Source organism: Ambystoma mexicanum, chromosome 10 (genome assembly GCF_040938575.1).
Source record: "Ambystoma mexicanum isolate Mex_15411 chromosome 10, UKY_AmexF1_1, whole genome shotgun sequence".
In the NCBI taxonomy this organism is placed as follows: Eukaryota; Metazoa; Chordata; class Amphibia; order Caudata; family Ambystomatidae; genus Ambystoma; species Ambystoma mexicanum.
In genome coordinates, this window is record NC_090932.1 from 1109512049 (window position 1) to 1109526050 (window position 14002).

Below are 14002 nucleotides of genomic sequence, written 5' to 3' on the forward strand. Positions count from 1 at the left end.
TGCGCACGTCCTTTACGGTGCGGGGGGTGGTGCCCACCGCACTGACTTTCCGCGCCACCTCTGCCCAGATCTCCTTTTTTCTTAGCAGTGCGGGACGCCACATGTCGCTTGCAAACGCTACATCTGCATTTTCAGCTAGTGTGTCTGCTAGCATTGTCAACTCCTCGTCGGAGAAGCATTGTTTGCGCTGGCACACATCAGCTTTCTTTAGGGCCTTGGGCATTCTTTGATGTCGTGGGTAGAAGTTTTTCCAGCTGTGTTGTTGCTGCAGGTCCTGGGTGCAGAGGATGGCAATGGATTGTGTTTTTAAAGATGGCCGCCAAGCTCTTTCCCGTTCCTGTGCGATGACGCTATTTCCGGTTTTGCTTTTTTACGGTGACCGCTAATGGCGGTAAGCGCTATTAGCGGTAACCGCTATTTCCATGTAGCGTGAGGGCGGAGGTGCTCTCAGCACTTTGGTCAAAGCCGGTAAGGTGCTCTTGGGGGACTTTTGCGGCATGGCGGTAGGGTCATTTACCGGCATGGCACTATGCGCGTGTCCGCGTACTCGGAATGGGGCGCTATTAACAGTCGCCTGCGAGGGCGGACACGCTAATAGCGCCATGACGGTAAATTCCGTTTTTACCGCCTACCGTGTAATGAGGCCCCTAGAGTCTTCGCTACACTCTGGGCATCCCTCATGACCCTAGACGGAGGTGTAAGAGGCATTCTCATACGACGCCCCATTACCAATTTGTGCGGGGTGAGGTGGTGGTCAGAACCTGGCTGATTTCGAAGGGCATATAAGGCTAGGGGTAGGCAATATAGCCATCCCTTCTTTAAAGTCAATTTTATCTTGGCAATCCTTTCCTTGAGGAGGCCGTTGAGTCTCTCACATATTGTCTTGATATGGGCAAAATCTTCCTCGGGGCCAGCCCTTTGAGAGCAAAAAATACCCAATTCAGCCCAAAATACAGGTTCTATTGTGCTGAGCAGTGATCTCATGCTAGTGACAAATGACACCTTCAATAAGTTTTAGTATTTATTCTAAACAGTGAATTTCATATACATTTGGGATTCAAGTTAGAGAAGATTACAAAGCACAAAACTTAGAGAAATGCAAAATATAGAGAAACATAGAATTTAGATAAACATAGAGAAACATAGAGAAACACAGTCTTACGCCCCTTCAATCAGCACTGGGAGACCCTGGCCCTCATAAGCTAGCTGTAACAAGCCCCGCTCAGAGGACAGCGATGCCGGGTGCCGTCAGAGCTCCAATTCCGGGCACTTGATCTTGCTCGAACCAAGTCCACAGGACGATCTCCCACCCGAGTCATGTGAGCATGCATATTTTATAATCTCGTGCTGCCCGTCCATGACGCACAGTTCCAGAACTTTCCCTGTGCAAAATATACGCTGGCTCATGGAAAAAACCCAACTCTGTTAATTTCCACTGCTCCTTCTTCTGAGCCCCTCCCTGGCTCCCATCTGCGTGAAAGCTCAGGAATGTCTTATCAGTGCCTTCCTAGAGAAAAGGAGATTAGCTTGGGGCCATGCAGGGCTACCGTTAGTGAGGCAGAATATTCTAAGGGAAGCAGGGATGTATTAACCCCATCTGCAAGCTCTAAAAGGCATGCACTCATAGCTTAGTGTTCATAGCGCTTAAGACTGGCTATCTAAGCGCTATATAGGTGCCATAATGTTCCAAACACTCCAAAAATGTCTATTAGCTACAGAGCTAGGGCCCTCTCCCTGCCTGTCTATCAACAATGCATAATGTGACCTATCACTCATACTAGGCCTGCATATTCCTTGTAGCTCACTACTGCATAATGGAAGTGCTACAACAGACTACTGTCAGCATTTTTAGCACATACTTTGAATACACTATTGGCTTTCAGCGGCTAATGCTGTCATCTAAAGCCCTGATTGGCAAGGTTGCAATTTTGTGTATCACTACATTCCACCCCTATTCAATGTGTGTGCGACAAATGCTGACTAATACACATCAATATAGTATTTAGTGCAGTGATAAAGACCTTGGGGCTTTGCAAGAGGTTTAAGCAAACTATCTTCTAGCGGTTAGTCAGCGTGGCATGCAAGGTAAAACACTGCCTAAACAAAAATGTACACAAAGTGAACAGTGACATATACCCTTGCCAAAACCTGGCCTACACAAAAATACCTACACAAAGTGAACATGGACATTTACTCTAGCCAAAACCTGGCCTACACAACAATACCTAAATCATTATTGTATAACTGATTGTCAGTTAAAAAGCAGCATGCAGTTAGAATGTCAAGGCAATCCAGTGTAGTCTAATCTACAATGCACTATTGCATTTATGTATGGTTATCAATTCTAAAACCTGGCAGCCTTTAACTCTAAGGGCCTACCCTCCCCCCTGATCCCAGGGCATTCAAACGTGACTATGGGCTGTGTGATTAGACACTTCCCCCATGTATGTGGAACCCAACCAGAAACCATCTAATTTCGTGAACAAGGTGAACCCATGGGCACCAGGTTATCTAAATAAAAACAATTCTACTAATTTGCATCAAGCATGGCATGTGTTATTCATGCAATCAAAAGCAAGCAATTTAATCCATATGTATGCTGGTAACTGTAGCTCTGCGTGCCAGTGTGTGGAGGATGGTCGCCCCCACTCAGTAAAAAGCCAACACCTGCTGATTTAACAATGTTTGCCATGCAATGCATCGTGTGTATTTAGCAGTCTTGTTGACCTGCCCTATGGCAGAAAAAATGTCTTCATACCTAAAATTCTGCCATCTCCAGTGGTTGCCAATACTTGTAGCAGTGTTGGGCGTATCAATAGGCTCCACTAGGCCAGAATTTCTATAGCAGAGCTGGCATTAGAACCCATAGTGGCTAGCTTATTGTGCACAGTTTCTATGTCACAAGCATATAAAGCTCCTGCAATTAATGAATCTAGCTCCCTAGCTACGCGCACTCTAGTGATGGGCCATAGAAATGGACTCCATTTGTAGCAGCTTGGTAGTACTAAGGAAACATTGCCTCATGATAAATCTATGTCTAAGTGTATCACTGTAATAATAGAGGTGTGCATTACCAGCCTACAATTTAAATGTAGCCTTACTACTGGAAAATCTAACATGTTCACAGTGTCTACCTATTGTGACTTGGAGAATACCCTTCTTCAAGTGGGATATCTACCATATACAATATTAGTTTTAGCCACAAACACCATACTACCATCCGGCAGTGGCTGTTTCATCACACCATTGTGTAAAATGCATTTAGTTAAATTATAGTCCATAAAATCTTGGCGAGAACACTCGCTGCAGTTCTTGGTCAGAAAAAACATCACATTAAACAAATTAAACAAATCTTTGTATCCATTCAGTGACAAAAGATGCTCGACAATGTGCCAGGCCAGTACGCTAGCAAGTCCATGTGGATACTCATTTGTAGCGCTTTTCCAAAGAATTATTCCAAATGTCTACAATCAAAAAGGTGACTCTTTGCATTAGTGTGCTGGAGACAGCTGTCCCCACAAAAACATGAAACTGGTTGGTTTAACAAAAAAAACGTGTCACACTCTGTGTCATAAAATCAAATAACTAGTCAGTCATGGTTTCATTTACCCGCCTTAAGCTGGCTGTAAAAGTATCCAGTGTTTCAAAGGTTACCATCTCAAATTAGAGCTCACACACTTGGCAGCATTACTTCAATTAAGGATCTTAACCTACGCACAGGTGACTTTGATGTGCGCACTCATCTTATCTCAAAATAAATTACACTCCTGCTTGCATAATCCTGCTGCCCCAACAATTCATAAATCATTTTCCTGCCTACGTGCAACGTAGAAGTTTTTTTTTTTTCAAAAAGCAAAGCATCTCTGGTTAAAGCAATTCAGTTGGAAGAGCAAAACCATTTCGTTTTTTCAGATTCATCTCAAAAGTGCATTTAAAAACCATTTTTCAATGTGTTAGCATTCAAGTGCTGTGTCACACAGCTGTTTGTGGTGCATGATGTCACAGTCCACAACTCATTGTCCATAGTCCTTTAAACAAGAAAGGCAAGACATGTCAATTAAGTTATCTCCAGCAACTGAATCATTTGAATGTGTAGCATCAAATATTTGATAACTAGCCAAGTCTGCATCGTGCCAGTTCAGCACAAGTTATTACTCTGTTGGACACCTTTCGCAGGTTGCAGAACAAATGTCCTCATATGTCATGCATGTTAGCAGCATTGAGTGCGGTGCAGGACGTTTCGCAGTAATTCGCTTTCTCTGAGAATGCGTCTGCTTGACTGATCAGTGTCACCCGCAAATTGAACACATCTACTTCTGTTATTGTCTTGCTTTTTTGCCTAGGCAAAATACAAACAGAAATGTTAGGATGCCATCAAAAGTACAATGTCGTTATTCTTCACATTAGGATGTCATCAAAACTTCAATATCAGCGTTATCCACCCCTTCCCTGAACACCACCCCCATCTTCAGAAGTCTCACCAGGTAACTACACACTTTATCATTGCTACTGCAATTATTTATCACCCTTCTGCATGTTATTGGGGGCTTATTTACACTCAACCATACGGGGTGTAACTGCCTAATCACAAACTCATTTGTGCAATGCGATCATAGTTGGTCAATGGTACCTCAGACTGATCTGTGCTTTTACAAAAGCCATATAATAAGTACCCAGGTCGCACAATGCTTTTTTTTTTTTTCACCAAAGCGATCACGAATGCCAGGCGCCAACTTGCTTCCAGTGTCTCATGATCTTGATTTAGTTTGCCCTGCTGGCATCACTCCATTTTTCAAAGGTAAAGTCTTTCAGTCCAATATCGCCTGCAGTTGCACAAGCAGCTTTGTTTATTTTTCTCCATACAGCTAGTGTCTTTCAAGCCTCTGGTTTTTTCACTTATCATTTTTCTCAAAGGGTGTTTGCTGATTTCTTGGCCCACCCCTTTGAGCGCGATAGTCTAAGTCAGTTTCTTTTGTTGCTTCAACAAATCATTCATTCTTGCACTAAGCCGTGAGGCTTCTCGATCATGGCTAATGTGCAGTGTTCATGTTGTACTCCAAAGCCCCGCTCTGCATGTTGTCTCTTGCAAAACGGCTAAGCGCTTTATGTCAGTTTTGCTTCCATCTGGAATGCCATAATGTCTTTGTCAGTTACTCCAGCCCTGGCAATGTAGCTTGCATTTTGCCAGCTGTGTATTCTCTCTTCTCAAAGCGCCTAGAGGTTTCTTCTCCAGTGCACAGCGCTTTACTTCAGTTCACATCACATGGAGCACTGGGATGCAGCTTGCACAGCAATGTCGCTTCACTTCACATCACATCACATGGTGCATGGGAATGCAGTTTGCACGGAGTCTCTTGAAATGGGCAGCTGTCTTTTCTTAGCCCATTCACATATGCACAGGTTCCCCAAATGTTCAGATGTGATGTGCCCATCTGCCATCCTGCATGCAGCCTTTGTTTTCCTTCCAGTGTTGATACTGGGCAAATTCTTTACTTCTGATCAGCATTTCTGTCTTTGCACCCCCTCTCCTCAGTTTTTTGCTCACACTGACGTGTCTCTCACAGGGGATGGAATGCAGGAATGTCATTGTTTATCTTTCGCGCAGCAAGCTTATCTCTTTGCCTATAACTCTTACACTGTGGCGGCTTCAATGGAAAGGCACTCGTTTCAGACAGTTCATTCAGATTAACTCTTTCTTGCACTGTTCCAGCAACTCAGAAAAGCTCTCATATCTGAAGCACCATTTCATTAAACAGGAGTGCAGTATTCTGCTTTTGTTTGCCTTCCTCCAACAGTTTTTTTTTTCTTCGCGCACCTCGCCCAAGACAGTTTTAAGGCACAAGCTCTGCACACACAGCAAGACTCTTATTTTCAAAAGAGGCACTTTCCTTGTCATCAGATTCTACTCCATGTAATTTAGCAAAATGTCAAAGCATCTTTTTAGCCTGTTTTAAACTGATTAATGTCCTATTTAAAAGCATACTTTTTTTTTCTCTTCTTCCTCGTAACCTTGTAGTTTGGCTTCACAAGCTCACTCCAATGCAATGTGCGATCTTTCAAAAGAACCCGCAACCCACTAAATCTTTGTGCTATCTTATCACACACAGATTTTTCATTCTGTTGTACCATTGCCAGAATATAACCACTTATTTCAGTGCATTTAAAAAATGCCATGTTTGGTGCAGCTCCCTACACGTTTTTTTTTCTCTAAGAGCAACCCACACTCTATATTGCTTGTGGGCTGTTAAATGTGTCAACAACATTTTTCACCATGTATCACAGTCAACAGGTCACTATTTCCAAACCATACATCACTTATAAGGCAACAGTACAAATCCATGGCATAGCGTGGGAACAGTCAAAAATACTCCAGGGGCAATTTAGAGGCAATTTAGAAAAGATATAAATTGTTTTTCCCCCCAACCATTGCAAACTGATTCTGCAATTTCAAATCAATACACAAAAATCCAAAATCCAAATAACATCACTCACTTTCTTTTTTAAGTGAGTCTCTCACCCATTATAAACATGGCACAGCTTAAAATGCAATATAACCATTTTAGTGTGTTTCCTTTAAACAGAATTCGCCACCAGCACATGGAATTTACAGTTGCCAAAAGAAAAACAAACCCTTTAGGCTCTCAGCACAGATGTTACTCTTTCTCCTAAGCACGGCTCATTGCCCACGTTATCTGCAGGAATGTCAACACTTCAAAAGCATACATTAAAAAGCGAACCTTCGCCTCCGTACATTACAGCCCCCCACTCGCTAGCACACTGGGGCTGAGTCAATGGTTAGATTACTATTCACAATTTGCATGTCAAATCCTTGCAACTATTTTTCCCTGCCCTCATGACAGAATAGAGTTGAGAACTCCGTCTCACTTTGCATTTCAAATTACAACTTTAAACTGGGGAAACCGCATGATAAAATTCTTTCCTAATTGAACATACATCTTTCTTGACCATTCATCGGAGCGCTTTAAACAAAGCCATTTCCCGCTTGTTTATCACCATGTACTCCCTGGCTCCATTCCCAAGCAATAAGTCAGTCACGACTGATTTACTGAAGGGAGTCTTAACCACACAAGCTATCGGCCACGGCAAGCCGACACAACGCTGCTGTCTTTTGAAGTCTCAGAGCTGCAGTGAGACCACCAAGGAAATGCAACAGCCTGCTCCTCACTCTGCACTGTGTTCTCTCACACAATTTGTCATTTCACAGCAAGGCGCTGCTCTGCACAAATCCCCAAGCTGCCACCAAATGTCTTGATATGGGCAAAATCTTCCTCGGGGCCAGCCCTTTGAGAGCAAAAAATACCCAATTCAGCCCAAAATACAGGTTCTATTGTGCTGAGCAGTGATCTCATGCTAGTGACAAATGACACCTTCAATAAGTTTTAGTATTTATTCTAAACAGTGAATTTCATATACATTTGGGATTCAAGTTAGAGAAGATTACAAAGCACAAAACTTAGAGAAATGCAAAATATAGAGAAACATAGAACTTAGATAAACATAGAGAAACATAGAGAAACACAGTCCTACGCCCCTTCAATCAGCACTGGGAGACCCTGGCCCTCATAAACTAGCTGTAACAAGCCCCGCTCAGAGGACAGCGCTGCCGGGTGCCGTCAGAGCTCCAATTCCGGGCACTCGATCTTGCTCGAACCAAGTCCACAGGACGATCTCCCACCCGAGTCATGTGAGCATGCATATTTTATAATCTCGTGCTGCCCGTCCATGACGCACAGTTCCAGAACTTTCCCTGTGCAAAATATAGGCTGGCTCATGGAAAAAACCCAACTCTGTTAATTTCCACTGCTCCTTCTTCTGAGCCCCTCCCTGGCTCCCATCTGCGCGAAAGCTCAGGAATGTCTTATCAGTGCCTTCCCAGAGAAAAGGAGATTAGCTTGGGGCCATGCAGGGCTACCGTTAGTGAGGCAGAATATTCTAAGGGAAGCAGGGATGTATTAACCCCATCTGCAAGCTCTAAAACGCATACACTCATAGCTTAGTGTTCATAGCGCTTAAGACTGGCTATCTAAGTGCTATATAGGTGCCATAATGTTCCAAACACTCCAAAAATGTCTATTAGCTACAGAGCTAGGGCCCTCTCCCTGCCTGTCTATCAACAATGCATAATGTGACCTATCACTCATACTAGGCCTGCATATTCCTTGTAGCTCACTACTGCATAATGGAAGTGCTACAACAGACTACTGTCAGCATTTTTAGCACATACTTTGAATACACTATTGGCTTTCAGCGGCTAATGCTGTCATCTAAAGCCCTGATTGGCAAGGTTGCAATTTTGTGTATCACTACACATATCCCGTTTGCTTGCGGGTGATAAGCAGAAGAAAACTTGTGTTTTATGCTTAATAGAAGCCCTACCTGTTCAAATAACTCATTGACAAACTGCAGCCCATTATCGGATCTTAGTACTTCGCACACACCCCATCTTGGGAAGACTTTGCACACTAAAAACTTCACTGCGCAAGTGGCATCAGGGTGTGCACATGGACAGGCTTCGGTCCACCTGGAGAAGGGACACACCACCACTAATAGATGCCTGTAGCCATTACATGTCTGCAGCATATCGGCATAGTCCATATGTAGATGCTGGAATGGACCATTCGGTGGAGGTATTACACCTCTAATTTTTCTTAGTGTATGCCCAGCAGTAAACTTTTGACACACGATGCAATTCACCATGACCGGTGCAACATGTTCCAATAAATTAGGAACAAACTAGTCTTCTGCAATAGTGGCAGCAAGACTTTCTCTGGTTAAATGTGCGGGGTAATGTAGTTGTTCAAGGCCGACTTTCAATAATACTATCAGCGTTACTGGCATTCCTGTAACGCTCACCTGGTATCCACGGGGACGTCACTCAGCCTGTTCTTACCTCTTACGACCTCGAACCCTTCCCTGGAGGCTATTCGACTGGAGACTGGGCCTGAAACACAGGATTGGTAGAGTTTAACGCCCTATTGTCTCTGTGTGCTTGAACCCCTTCTTCCCCGGGGTCCAACCCTTCCCTTTGATGAACAGCTCATCTTGTTTTCTTGGATAGTGTGCTCTCCGTCCTGCTTTCAGCGCAGGGGCACGTTGATTGATGCAGGCTCGTTGCTGCCTAGTTACTTCACTGGCAAGAGTCCGACACGTAAGCATAATGAGTCTTTTGAACAGTTCTCTAACTTCGTTCCTTTCTTTCCTTAGATGATGGCCGGCGTCCGGGGATGGCGGCGTTCTGCTGAGATGAGTAGCGCTGAAGGTGAGTGAGAGCGCGATGCGCGATGCACCCCTTTCGTATTTGTATTGAACTGAGTTCTTTTTCTGTGTCTTTTAGGTGCCGTAACGTTTTCAGCGTGGATGCCGGTTATGAAGAACAAATGCGGTGGGTAAGCGCGGTATGTAGCGCCTCTAGATGTTTCCACGCTAACCTGGAGTGTCTTTTCCCTCTTGCAGATGGATGAGAAGTTCCAGAGACAGAGTTCCCCCAGAGCGGCTGGGATTCAGGTAAGCGTTTGAAGCTCGTACAGTATTTAAAAATAAGCGAAGATTTGCAGAATGCTTACTAATGCCTTTTTTCTGTTCTTTTCCCTTTTCCTTAGGAAGCGGCGTGCCAGGATGGGAATGACACCGCCGAAGATGCCCGCAGAACAGAAGGAGCGATGAATGATGGGCAGAAACGCCGCAAGGTAAGGCTGTTCCTAACAGTGTTCTTGTTCTTGCAGGAGCTGAGCGCCGAAGAAAGATGTAGGCCTACTGGAGACCGATCCGAACACAGTGTGTCACGCTGCAGGTGCAGAAAATGCAAAGCATGTTTCTCAGCCTGGGTGTGGCTTAAATAGTCTCTGGGTATCCCAGGTGTCTCTGGGCTAAACCCCACCCAAAAGACTAGACTGCACATGCAGTCTTGGGAACTGAAATATGTGGGGGCATCCATCTTGTCCCCATCAATGCACTACAAGTCCAATCCCCAATGTTATCCTATGGGAGTGAGTGAGTCTGGTGCCACAAGCGCCAAGTCTGACTCCAAGTGGGTCTTTGGCGAGATGGAGAGGCCCTTGAGGGCCATGTAGGTGATCGTGGCCTAGCTCCAGCCTGACATCTTGTAGGGCTGGGGACATTAGGGGCAGGAATCATGACAATTCCAGTGCTTTTCTGTCCCCATAAAGCTTCCGTGAGGGATAAAAAACACCCCCTTCGTTTCCATAGTTCTTGCTTTTTCTGTGGGGCTCTTCCCTTAATCGCTATTAACTGGGTAATTGACGGTAAATGAAACCCTTCTAGTTCTAACATGGTTCTAGTTAAACCTTCCTTAATATTTTTAGTATCAAATCTTGAAATATCTGGGAAATATGCAACTCTTTTGGCTTCTATGTCTGCGTCTTTGTTTCCGCGAGAGAAAAAGTCTGTTCGTTTAGAATGGGCTGCGCAGTTTATGACCACTATGGCCACTGGGAGTTGTAGTGCCTTGATGAGCCTTTCCAATAAGGACACATGTTGTAATGGAGAGCCGTCTGCGCAGAGATAGACCCTCCTTTTCCAATGTGACAACCCTGCGTGTACGGTTGCCATCATATAGGTGGAGTCACTGTACACCGTTACTTCATGTCCTTTGTGTTTCTCAAGCGCGGCAATCAGCGCTGCTAATTCTGCTGCTTGCACTGAAAAATGAGGCGGTAGTTTTGCACTCGCCACTACTTCAAATTCACCATTTAATCTGTGTCTTACTACGGCAGAGCCCGAATGGCTCTACCCATTAGTTTAGTCAATTTTTGAAGAACCATCAATAAAAAGAATTCCCCTCCCCAGCCAAAGCATTTTCCTTCACACGGGGTATGTCAGCATAGAATTTAACATAATTTGCACAGTCATGGACATGATCACCGTCTACAGGTTCGGCTACAAACGTGGCTGGATTCACTATTTTACATCTTATAATTTTAATCACTCGATTGGTAATCAATACTTCGTAAACTGAAGCTCTTTGGGATGTTAACACACTCTTCGGTTTCTCTAAAATGAAAAATAAGGCATGCTCCACGTAAAGAGTCATAGAACAGCCCATGACAATACTTGTGGACTTCTCAATTGCAAATGCGGCAGCTTCCAAAGATTGTTCGCAAGGGAAATGTCCTCTCATAACTGGGTCTAAGATCCTGTTAATATGTAAAAGGTTTGTATCACAATGTGGTCCTTTGTGTAAGCACCGTTGTCATGACTTCCCTATTTGTCTGCAAAAATAGATTAAATTCCTTGCCATAATTGGGAATCCCTAAAACTGGAGCTGTACAAATAGCTCTTTTCAACTCCTCAAATCCTTCCTCCATTTCTTCAGTCCATTCTATCTTTTCCTTACCAACTTGTGCCTTCTTTAACGCTTACAAAAGTGGCTTGGTATATGTGTTGTAATCAAACAACCAGGCTCTATAGTAATTGCACAAGCCCAGAAACTGATGCATCTGTCTTACTGTGTTTGGTTTCAGTGTTTTCATAATTGCCTCAGCCATTTCGGGTGTCACTTTCTTCCCTTCATATGAAATTAACTTGCATATTTACAACACCTCTTCCTGGCAATAGTGCAATTTCTCCTTGTCCACCTTATATCCTTTGCCTGCTAAAATAGTCTTTAGCTGGACAGGGTCTTGCCTTCACTCATCATCTGTTGTATTAAAAATCAATGTGTCATCTACGTACTGTATCACAGCACTTTTAAGATCGATATTGCCTAGATCCATCTGTAGGACCCTGTTAAAAATCGATGGGGACTGACAGTAGCCTTGAGGCAAACAAGTATGTTTTAGTCTTTTTTATTTAAACGTAAAGGAAGTCAGGTCTTGTGAGTTCTTATGTATTGCGATCGAGAAAAATGCATTTTTCAAATCAATCACAGTGAAATAATTAGCCTCAACTGGGATGCTGTACAATATTGTCACAGGATTAGGAACTAAAGGAAACTCTGCCTCTACAATCTGGTTAAGATGTCACAAATCCTGAATAAATCTCAATGGTCCCCCTATAGATTTTTTAATCGGATACACCGTGGTATTGCACAATGACTCTGATGGTACCAGGATCCCCTGATTCATCAGTGCTGAAATAGTTTGGAATATACCTTCATCAGCTTCTCAGGAATAGGGTACTGCTTTGATCTAGGTAAAATTGCTCCTAGTTTAAGTTTTATTTTAACCTCCCCTATTCCCTTCAATAAACATAGGTCATTGGGGCCTGTGGTCCATAGGACACTTGGCACCTTTTCTAGATCTTCCTGAAAAAGTTCTGGTTGCTGCCGCACTATCACCATTTGCTGTGGGATTTCTCGTTTCTCGATTCTTATCCCATACGTAATGCTAATAAAGAACACCATACGTTCATCTCTGAACATATCTGCATCTGTTATGTCAGTCAATCTGTACCCCTCTTCAGGGTCTATCGCTGTTCTCCATGATCTAACTTTGTCATCCACCCCTTCAAGCATTGCTATCTCACCTCGAACTATAGCTGCTTCCAACTCTATAGGGATAGTTTGTCCGTCTTCCTCACCCATAGGCATTCGTGATCTAAATAAAAATTCATCAGATATCCTCACAATCTTCCCTATAAGACCAGGTAGCCATGTCAGCAAAATGCTTACTCCATATAAAAAGACTTCTGGATCTACCGGGACGCCTTGCTGAGCTACTTGTCCTGTGAACGCCAGTATGAACTCTCCTACATTTAAATAGTGTATTCATGGGGGGGCGCTGTTGCGCACGTCGAAGATGGCCGCCTAGGTGGAGAGCTCCGGCTCGAGCGAAATCCTGTTACCCCGAATATCCTTCCAGTCAGCAACTGCTTAGAAAATATTTACAAAATATGGTGGCGGAGGACCCGAGGAAGTGCCCCTTAAAAAACGGAGCTCGCCGACACCTGGATTGAGGAGATATTGATCGGTGAAGTCGCGGCGCTCAGAGAGCTGAGACGTAGCCACTGCTGGGCTCCACGCTGCTCCCGCGCGAGCCCGGAGGGGGAGGTGCGGCCTACCAACACACGGGCACTGCAAAGAGACGGCGGCGCTCCGGCTCCCCCTCTTCGCCGAACGGGAGCTTGGGGCAGCTCCCTCCGCATCGGGCCTGTGAGAGCCCACACCGAGTGCCTGAAGACAGCCGGGACTGCGGCGCGTGCCCCGGACCCCTGCAGCGGAAGTCCAGCGGAGGCGCGCTAGTGAAGTAAGTGGGCCGCTGTAGGAGACGGGAAGCGCCGGGGGCCCTGAAACATCGGGCGGCCGACACCAAGGAAAGGCACGGCGAGAGGTGAGACACCCTGTGAGACAGCCTGGGTCGCATGGGCATGGGGAGTATACGCATCAATGAGACCGAGGCCTCCCTGCGTAGGCGGCGGCTCGGAGGAGAGGTGGGGAGCGTGGCTGGCCGCAGGGTGTGAAATTTGCTTAGCACACCGAGTACCTCACCAACCTAGAGAACTGCACTGTCACAATCCTTCAGACAGGGAAACGCACGCCAGATAAATTAGCACTGGATCGGACGGCATACCCTGTGGCCAATACCTGTTCATACGCCGGAGCTGTGCGATTCCGTAACTAGGCCCCTGCAGAGAAGATCTTTCGCCCACAGCGACCAGGGCCCAGTTTCCTGCCTGTACTGCGGCGCACCCTCGCTGTTGATCAGGGCAGGGGCTGCACTGTCAGCCTCCATCGTAGCCACAGGGGGCAATAACTGAACGCAGGGACAGCGGTTCCATTCACGTGGGAAAGCACAATCCATTCTGCAGGTGGTCACTTTGCCTAATGGGCCGCACTGAGAAGAAGGCCACAGGGGGAAGAAAGACAGGCCCAATGGACTCCTTCGCTAGCTCCCAGCCACAGGTGACAACAGGAGGGGCAACACAAACACCGGAAAATCGAGACACAGATCCCCTGGACCGCCTGGCAACAATTGTGCAGAATGGGTTCCTTGCCGTCAACGTAAAACTGGATGACATAGTGGCG

At 45.2% G+C, this 14002-nt stretch overlaps 1 long non-coding RNA gene across 1 annotated transcript in view; it reads right to left on the minus strand.

Moving 5' to 3' along the window:
- Window positions 1-1056: 1056 nt before the first annotated feature.
- Window positions 1057-14002, minus strand: part of LOC138492037 (uncharacterized) — a 115212-nt gene continuing 102266 nt past the window's right edge. The window contains exon 3 of the long non-coding RNA XR_011276130.1: window positions 1057-4339. This is a non-coding gene — a long non-coding RNA (uncharacterized lncRNA). The remainder of the gene's footprint in view (window positions 4340-14002) is intronic.